General features: G+C 35.5%; 1 long non-coding RNA gene across 1 annotated transcript; it reads left to right on the forward strand.

Annotated features, from left to right (window-relative positions):
• LOC109849721 lies at nucleotides 5,187–7,648 on the forward strand. The gene is made up of 4 exons (XR_002249215.1): nucleotides 5,187–5,222; nucleotides 5,376–5,436; nucleotides 6,677–7,048; nucleotides 7,162–7,648. It is a non-coding gene; the product is annotated as an uncharacterized LOC109849721 (long non-coding RNA).

The following is an 8,860-nucleotide window of genomic DNA, read 5'->3' on the forward strand; positions in this document are numbered from 1 at the left end:
GAAAATTTTATATGATTTGACCTAGAAATGAAATAGCTTAATGCATAAGTTAATTGAATAGTTTTGTCACCATCAAATTAGCATTGTACAGATTGTTTATTATTAAACCAAGTTTAACGCACCAAACAGCAAACCACTTAGTGGCATTGAGTCCAAAGAAATCAGGGTCCTTTCGTATTCACATTCTAGCAGCCTTTAAAATTGACAAGTCCCACGACAAATTCATTCTACGTCAAGAACTTATCTGCACCAAATGAACAGGAGTTGGCCTGCATACTAGAGAGGAGGATCCCTCTTCACGACAAACTTGAAAATCTTAAAAGAAAACTAAGAGACAAGAACGTACACTAGTACAAAATAGGACAGCCCAAACGGTTGGAACCGTTTGGGAAAACACACTCCCAAACAGTTACAACCGTTTGGGCTAAAAAAACTCGTTTGGGCTAAAGCTGTTGGGGAAGAGTCTACCCAACGGTCGCCCAAACGGTTATAACTGTTTGGACAAAATCCCAAACGTTATAACCATTTGGATAAAGTAATATTGTCAAACGGTTACAACCGTTTGGACAGAAATTAGCCTAAACGGTTGTAACCGTTTGGGCGGAAATTAGCCCAAACAGTTACAACCGTTTGGGCTAATTTTTGCCCAAACGGTTGTAACCGTTAGGACTGTGTATTTTAATATTTTTAAATTTTGCCTATTTTATTTATCTACATGTTTACATTTAATATACACATCTCACACAATGATTACTCATTATCTCACAAAAAAATAAAAACATATATATAACTCATTATCTCACACAATGATTACTCATTATCTTGTTGTTGTCCTTTTTATTTTATTTTATTTTAACTTTCCGGTGGCTCAGAGCATCTGAGGACCACAAAATGACAGAGTTATTACATAGTCGCTGTCACATGAGTTACTAGTAGAAACTCCACAGTAGAGTTATTTCCATTTGGACATTAGAGTTTTGTATCACATTTTGTAAAGGGTATGAGCCTTAGTTACATTATCAGTTGTTTTATGTCGAGACATATTTATTTATTTCAGATGTCGGATGTATTCCAGATTGTTCACTGAGACATGATGTATTTATAAGATACCCCTTTCTATATCATGTTTGTTGTAGTTATTTCCTTTCTTTTACCTGTTTTGTAATTACACTTTATTTTGATTTTACTAGAGGATATTACTGTGATTGGTGAAACTTGTTGTTGTACAATGTGGGTGCATGGTAGGTTTGACATCTCTGGATTTATCTTGGACTGCAACCATGTGTGAAAACAGAGACGTCACATGTTGTTTCTAGGGTTAATTGAAGGACGACTTTGAGTAGCTTTTGAGAGAGAATTATACATCCTTTGAGTGAGAATTTGTGAGAGATTTTAAGAGCTTTGTTTGAGGGTTTTGGTGATATTGTAAACCCTATTTGTAATTCTCTTTATCTCTAATAGTAAAAACTCCCCCCTCATTGCCCCGTGGACGTAGGTAACTTGCCGAACCACGTAAAATTCATTGTCTTACTGTGGTGATTGTGTTTTACTTATTGGTTGTAATCTATCTCACTCTTTCTCTGCACTATTTGGCTTTCGAGTTCCGCTGTGCACAACAAGTGGTATCAAAGCTTTGGGTTTGGCTTAGGGCTTGTTCGAATGATTCGCTAAAGGATTCTTACTTGGAGTGTTAGATCTACAATATGGGAGAAGCAATCACATTGGGGTCGTCTCTTACAAAGGCGATATAGAGTCTGAGCATCAATAATACAAAGATTGTTATTCCGAAGTTCAATGAAAATATCAATTTCGGTTTGTGGATATGCCAGGTGATAAATGCGTTGGATGCACAGAATTTAGAGGAGACTCTTGAGTTACAAGAGAAAGCTGAAGACATGGAGGATAATGTTTGGAAGAAGATGAACAGTAGGGCTTGTGGAGTTATTCGGTCATGCTTGACGCTGAATCTTATTTATGATGTGATGAACGAGACGTCGACAAAGAGATTGTAGGAAATGCTCAATGAAAAGTATCTTACGAAGAGCATTGAGAATTGGCTTCACTTAAAGAAGAGGTTTTACCAGTTCAAGATAAAGAGGGGAGTTTCCATTAGGGAGGATGTAAATAACTTCACGAAGTTACTTTTAGATATGGCCCATGTGGACATCATGGTTGAGGATGACGACAAGGAGATGCTACTTTTGTGTTTGTTGCCAGATGATGATTATGGTATGTTCGTTCTCACTATAATCAATGGAAGAACTACTGTTAGTTACAAGGATGTGACCTCAGCGTTGGTGAATTTTGAGTTGAGGAAGAGTGATGGCGAACCCTCCGAAAAGGCATTGGGAGATGCATTAGCAGTTTGAGGCCGTAGTTCAAACCGCCGCCGGTTCAACCGCTCAAAGTCAAAGAATAGAGGTGGTCATAAGAGTATTGGTAGAAATCAATGTGCATTTTGTAAAGAAGATGGGCATTGGAAGAACGAGTGCCCAAAGTTGAAGGACAAAGCCAAGAAGAACAAGGGGAAAGCTGTACAAGTTTCAGAGGTGAATGTTGCTAAACCTGTTAGCGACCATTCATATTCAGATTCTTTAGGCTATTTATGTCCTGCACTACCTTCAGTTTGCTATTCCGACTCTACGGAGTGGGTGTTGGATTCAGGAGCTACATTTCACATCTTCCTTAGGAGCGATTGGTTCTCCAGCTTTGAGAAGCTGAAAAGAGGGGATGTCGTGCTTATATAGTGATTTGGATCGGGTGGATCAGGTGGATCAGGTGGAAAGAGGGGATGTCGTGCTCACGATTCCTTCTGGATCAGGTGGATTTATGATATACTGTGATGCTTCTCATATTGGCCTTGGTTGTGTTCTTATGCAGCATGGAAAAGTAGTAGCATATGCATCTAGACAGCTTGAACCTTATGAAAAGAACTACCCAACACATGATTTGGAGTTAGCTGCTATTATCTTTGCATTGAAGATTTGGCAGCACTATTTGTACGGGGAGACTTGTGACATCTACACAAATCATAAGAACCTTAAATATATTTTCACACTTAAGGAGTTAAATATGAGACAAAGGTGATGGTTGTAGCTAATGACGGATTATGACCTTAATATTCATTATCATCCCGGTAAGGCGAATGTGGTAGCTGATGCTTTGAGTAGGAAGTTTAATACTAGTGTTGCCACTTTGATCACAAATCAGAAGCATATGTTGGAGGAATTGAGGAGACTTGATATTGATGTTCGACTTCAAGGATTTGGAATGATATTTGCTCATCTTAAAACTTAGCCTACTTTGATTGACAGACTTGTGGCTGCACAAAGTGTTGATCCAGTTCTTATAAAAATTAAGGCAGATGTAGAGCAGTGACTTCAACGTGATTTTACAGTTCATAATGGAGCTTTGAGATTCAAAAGCCGCTTATGTGTACCTAATGACCCAGAGTTGAAGAAAGAAGTATTAGAGGAGGTGCACTGTTCGGCATATACAATTCATCCTGGATCTACAAAGATGTATAGAAATTTATGAGAAACATTTTGGTGGAATGACATGAAGTGGGATATTGCAAAATTTGTGTCTAAATACTTGGTGTGCCAACAGGTCAAGATTGAACATCAGAAGCCTGGCGGACTACGTCAGCCTCTTCCAATTCCTGTGTGGAAGTGGGAGGAGGTAACAATGGATTTTGTGACCGTTTTTCCTAGGAGTCAGAGTGGTAATGACACTATATGGGTGATTGTTGATTGGCTTACTAAATCGGCTCATTTCTTGCCTTGTAAAATTACTCATTCTCTTGAGAAGCTTGCTGAATTATATGTTAAGGAGATCATGAGATTGCATGGGATACCTGTAACTATTATATCAGATAGTCGAGATTTCATTCTAGATTTTGGCAAGGTCTGAATAATGCTCCGGGAATACAATTAGGTTTTAGCACATCTTATCATACGCAGACGGACGGTTAATCGGAGAGGACTATTTTGACATTGGAGGATATGCTTTGTGCTTGTGTTTTGGATTTGAAAGGTAGCTGGGAAAAACATTTGCCTTTGGTAGAGTTTGCATATAACAATATCTATCACTCCAGTATTGATGTGTCCTCTTATGAAGAACTGTATAGTAGGAGATGTAGATCACCTATTTGTTGGGATCAGGTAGGAGAAAGAAGGCTGCTCGGTCCTGAGATAGTGAAGATTACTACTGAGAAGATTCAACAGATACGTAAGAGACTTCGTATAGCTCAAAGCAGGCAAAAGAACTATGCCGATAATAGAAGAAGAAAGTTAAAGTTTAAAGTCGGCGATCATATTTTCCTTAGAGTATCACTTACTAAGAGAGTGATAAGGTTTGGAAGAAAGGGAAAGTTGAGTCCGAGATATATTGGACCTTTTGAGATTTTGGAGAGAGTTGGAGCTGTAACATACAAAATTGTATTGCCTCTAGAGTTAGCTAGAATTCATAATGGTTTCCATGTATCAATGCTGAAGAAGTGTGTACTTGATCTGAGTCATGTATTGAATTATGAGCCTCTTGGGATCATGGAAGATTTAACATATTTAGAGTATCCAATTAGAATTTTGGACCGGAAGGAGCAAGCTTTGAGGTCAAGAATTGTTAAGCTAGTGAAGGTTTTAGAGAAAAATCATTCAGCTGGGGAAGGTATCTAGGAGCATGAAGATGAGATAAAGGAAAAATATCCTAATTTGTTTGAAGACTCAGGTATGTCCAAGTTTTAAGGATAAAACTTCTGTTAAGCGGGGTAGTATGTAATAATTCTAAGTTTTTGGCTAGATATATATAAGGAAAAGTAAAGGGGCTTTTATGCAAAATTGTTAAAGGGTTCTAATAGCAAAAAGGGACCTTTATAAATACTTGAACCCTACTTTTTTCTCGTCAACCTATTCTTCTGTTTCTGTCCTTGTTCCGCTCTCACAAAAAAAAAAGAAAACCATAGCTTCTCTCTCGTGTCGACCTCTCTTCTTCTTCCCGTCATTGTTTTGCCGCACACGCACAAAAATAAAGTTCAGACGAAAATAATCTCAAGGAAAAGCAAGGTATTTTATTCTTTCTTCATCTCCTCAACCAAGCAAAGAACCCAATGCTTCATGTACCTTGCCGTCCTCATGTGTTTAATAGAATAGGATATTATATGGTTTGTTTGGTTAGGAATTGCAGGGTCTTTGTCTTCTCTATTATAAAAAAGGAGTAACTAGGTTTGTAAATTATTAGATAATATAGTTCTAGACTTATTAAGAGTTACGTATATTAATTATATGGTGTATAATAACATCCTAAGATTATTTTAATAGGTATTCGGATCTTAAGTTATACGGTAGTTTTGATGGTTATTTGTATATATTATGTAGGAATTCCAAGTGATTTTGTGGAGGCATCGTGAGAGGTTTTTTATTGTCTTTCAGGTTTGTGGTAAGTGGTGAATTTGTACATTATTTGTTGTGTATTTTTTGTATAAAATTATATTGACTATATGCAAGTTTGTTTCTGATGGATTATACTCTTTGTATGGTTTGTTGCATACTAATTGTTTGGATGAATGCACGTGGTTATTTGGTATAAGCCTATGCTTATTTTTCTTTGTCAATTGTTATGTCTTTTCATATAGTAGTAGGTTGATATGCATATGTGGTTGATTAATTTCAGGATTGGTTGGCCTTTGGCATTTCTGTATAACATACTTGCTAATATGAACTTTATTCAATTTTCTTTTTAAAACATATGCATCTCAAGTTAATATACCGATATATGTCAAATATAAGCAAGCTATTTAAACAGGACTCAATGTGCCTCAATGAGGTTTTGTTTTAGCGCTAAGAGCCCAAATTTGGGTCTCACCGTCCCGGAACCACAGGCTTAATAATTGTGGGGTTTACCGAGTCAACCGGAGTATGCAGTGTTGACCGCATTGAGACATAGCCTGCTTATTTCTATTTCATGATTTTTTTAGTTTCCTTAAATATTTACATTAAGTACTAGGGTTCATTGATGATTCTCTATCATTCTTATATTTGCTTATTATTTGTCAAAATATTTGAATTTTTGTAAAATCAGTGTTTAATATATGAATTTATCCACTTATTGAGTTCTGACTCATTGTGTTATTTTCATTCTTTTCAGAGACTTGGGATCAGGTGGAATTGATGATTTTTTTAAATTCTTAGAACGGAGCAAGGAATAATATTAGGACTTGTTATTATCTTCTAGGTGAAGGTTTAATAAAGTCTTTGATGCTTAATTGATAGTGAGAGTTTTGTAATAATGAGATTTTTCCTTTAGGTCGAGTTTTATTTCAAGTTGAGGAATATTTGTTATATCAAGTTAATTGGATTTATCTTGACTTTTTGGATTATAGAGAATCTTTATTGTTGGTGTTAGATCAATGAAGAGATTTTTTTGATGGTCTTTTAATGAATGCATATTTTGGAGGATTTTTCACAGGTTTAGTCCGGCTCCAATATTTCTTTTAGGTTTGGAATTTGGGGTCATGACAGTTGTTAAGGTTACAGATTATTTGTTAATGTTGTAGATTGGTTGTTAATATTATAGGTTAGTTGTTAAGATTGCAGATTGGTTGTTATAATTATTTTTTAGTTGTTAAGGTTACTGTTATTTTGAAAGAATTATAATCTTCTATTTCTCTCAAGTGCAGTTGTGGTTTTATGAATTGACTAGGATCAAGAAGCCAGTATGTGAAAGTACGTCAAGGACTCCCCTCACAAATTGGGTGAGACTGAGAGAAGTTGGGGGTTCCCTAAGATGGGTCACAATTGAAGCCAAAGCTGAGCAAGCTACTATAAAGCTTCCAGAGTTTGAGAGCCAAGTTCAAAGAGTAGATAAGATTTTTAAAGAACTAGGGAGAGGTTTGCAAGAGAAGGAGCATGAGAAGGAGAAAGAAAAAGAGAGGGAGACGAAGAAGGAAAATGAGAAGATTGAGACCGGTAGGGCACGTAGCCTAAGGCAGCCAATCCCCAAAATGAAAATTATAAGGGGATCAGAAGATATTAACACTCTTAAAGGATGGGTAAGAGATTGTAGTTGTTACTGATTAGTTGTGAATTATATCATTTTATTGTTAATGTTATCTCTTGGATGTTAATTATTTTTTTACTAATACTCTATTTGTCTATTGCATAGGTTATTTCTCATAACATCGATGAAGTAGTTGAGCAGCACGATGAGGTAATTGATCAACTGGAATTGCCTCTGATGTTTTAAAAGATGATCGTGATGATAAATCAAAATTGCGTCGTGACATGGAGAGAAAATTTAAAGATCATAGAGCTTCCGACCGAGAAAAGATAGCTTCTCTATCTACAAAAATGATAATGTTGAAACAAGAGTTGAGGAATGCCCAAGGAAGAAACCTAACTATTTATAAGAAACTGGCACACAAGCGGATGATGCGGACGAGAGAGGTGTCCAACACTAGGAAGGTGTCTAGAGTGATAGAGAATCAAACATGTACAGGTTAGCTAAGTTTAATATTACATATGAATTATATCGTTTTGTTGTTAAGTTTACAATTAGTTGTTAAGGTTAGAGATTGGGTCTGATGTGGATAGTTTAGTTGTCATTGTTGTATATTTGTTGTTAAGTATATGGATTGGTTGTTAATGTTACATATTGGGCGTGAAGATTAGAGCTTTTTGTTAAGCATATAGATTGTTTGTTATCTGAGTTTAAGGTTTTGTTATTAAAATTATAAATTAGTTGTTAAGGTTATAAATTGGTTGTTAAAATTATAGATTGGTTGTTAAGGTTAAAGATTAGTTGTAAAGTTTACAGTTTAGTTGTTAAGGTTGTAACTTGGTTGTTAAGGTTATATATTGGTTGTGAAGCTTACGATTTTTTGTTAAGGTTATAGCTTTATTGTTAAGTATATGAAATTGTTGTTATAGTTAGAGGTCGGTTATCTAGCTTAAAGTTATTAATTATAGTTTGAAAATCTTAAGTAATCCATTGCTTCTTGGGTCAGACACTCCATTCAAAATAGTCACTTCACCGGACATGGAGATTGAGAGAGAAGTCCCTCCATTAGAGATTGATTTTGTTGTTAATGATGGAGGAAATATGATAAAATATGATGAATTTCCTCTCAGTTTTAGGATGAATGAAATAAAATAGAATAAGAGAAAGGGGAATATAAGAGCGACCGAACCCCTTAAGAAAAGAAGAACTGGAAGAAAGGTGAAGACTTCAAAAGATGTTGTTACCTCTTACACAAAAGGGAAGAAGAAGGCAATCAAAAATAAAAAAAATGTGGGGGAAAGATAGAGTGGAAGTGTGATTTGATGAGGATATTTCGCCTGCTAAACTACATGGTGATCCCTTGAAATTTGGAAGATTTTTATGTATTGTCCTATGCTTGAGGAAGAAGAAAAGGTTTTTGAATGATTTAAACAATGAGATTCCCTTTCTTAAATGTTTCATCATCAAATTTTATAATTAGTACGCCATAATTCTACATAATGTTAAGATATCGGAAGATGTTGCTGCTAAGCTGATAGAAAAGGAGAATAAAATTCTCAATCGTTTGTATTTACGAGTGCAACAGGTAAGTATTTAGCTCACACTAAAATTTTATTCCTTTGTTGTTAAAGTTATCTCCTAGTTATTAAGGTCAATAATTAGTTGTTAGGGTTAACAGATTGGTTGTTAAGTTTATACTGCAGTTGTTAAAGTTACAGATTAGTTGTTAACCTTATAGACTGGTTGTTAAGATTAGCTATTGGTCGTTAAGAGTTATTAATCGTTTAATTATTTTTAAATAAGGTATAAAATGTACAATCTAGATAGTTATCTATTGACCGATTTGAGCTTTTTAACATCTCAT

Source organism: Asparagus officinalis, chromosome 7 (genome assembly GCF_001876935.1).
Source record: "Asparagus officinalis chromosome 7, Aspof.V1, whole genome shotgun sequence".
Lineage (NCBI taxonomy): Eukaryota > Viridiplantae > Streptophyta > Magnoliopsida > Asparagales > Asparagaceae > Asparagus > Asparagus officinalis.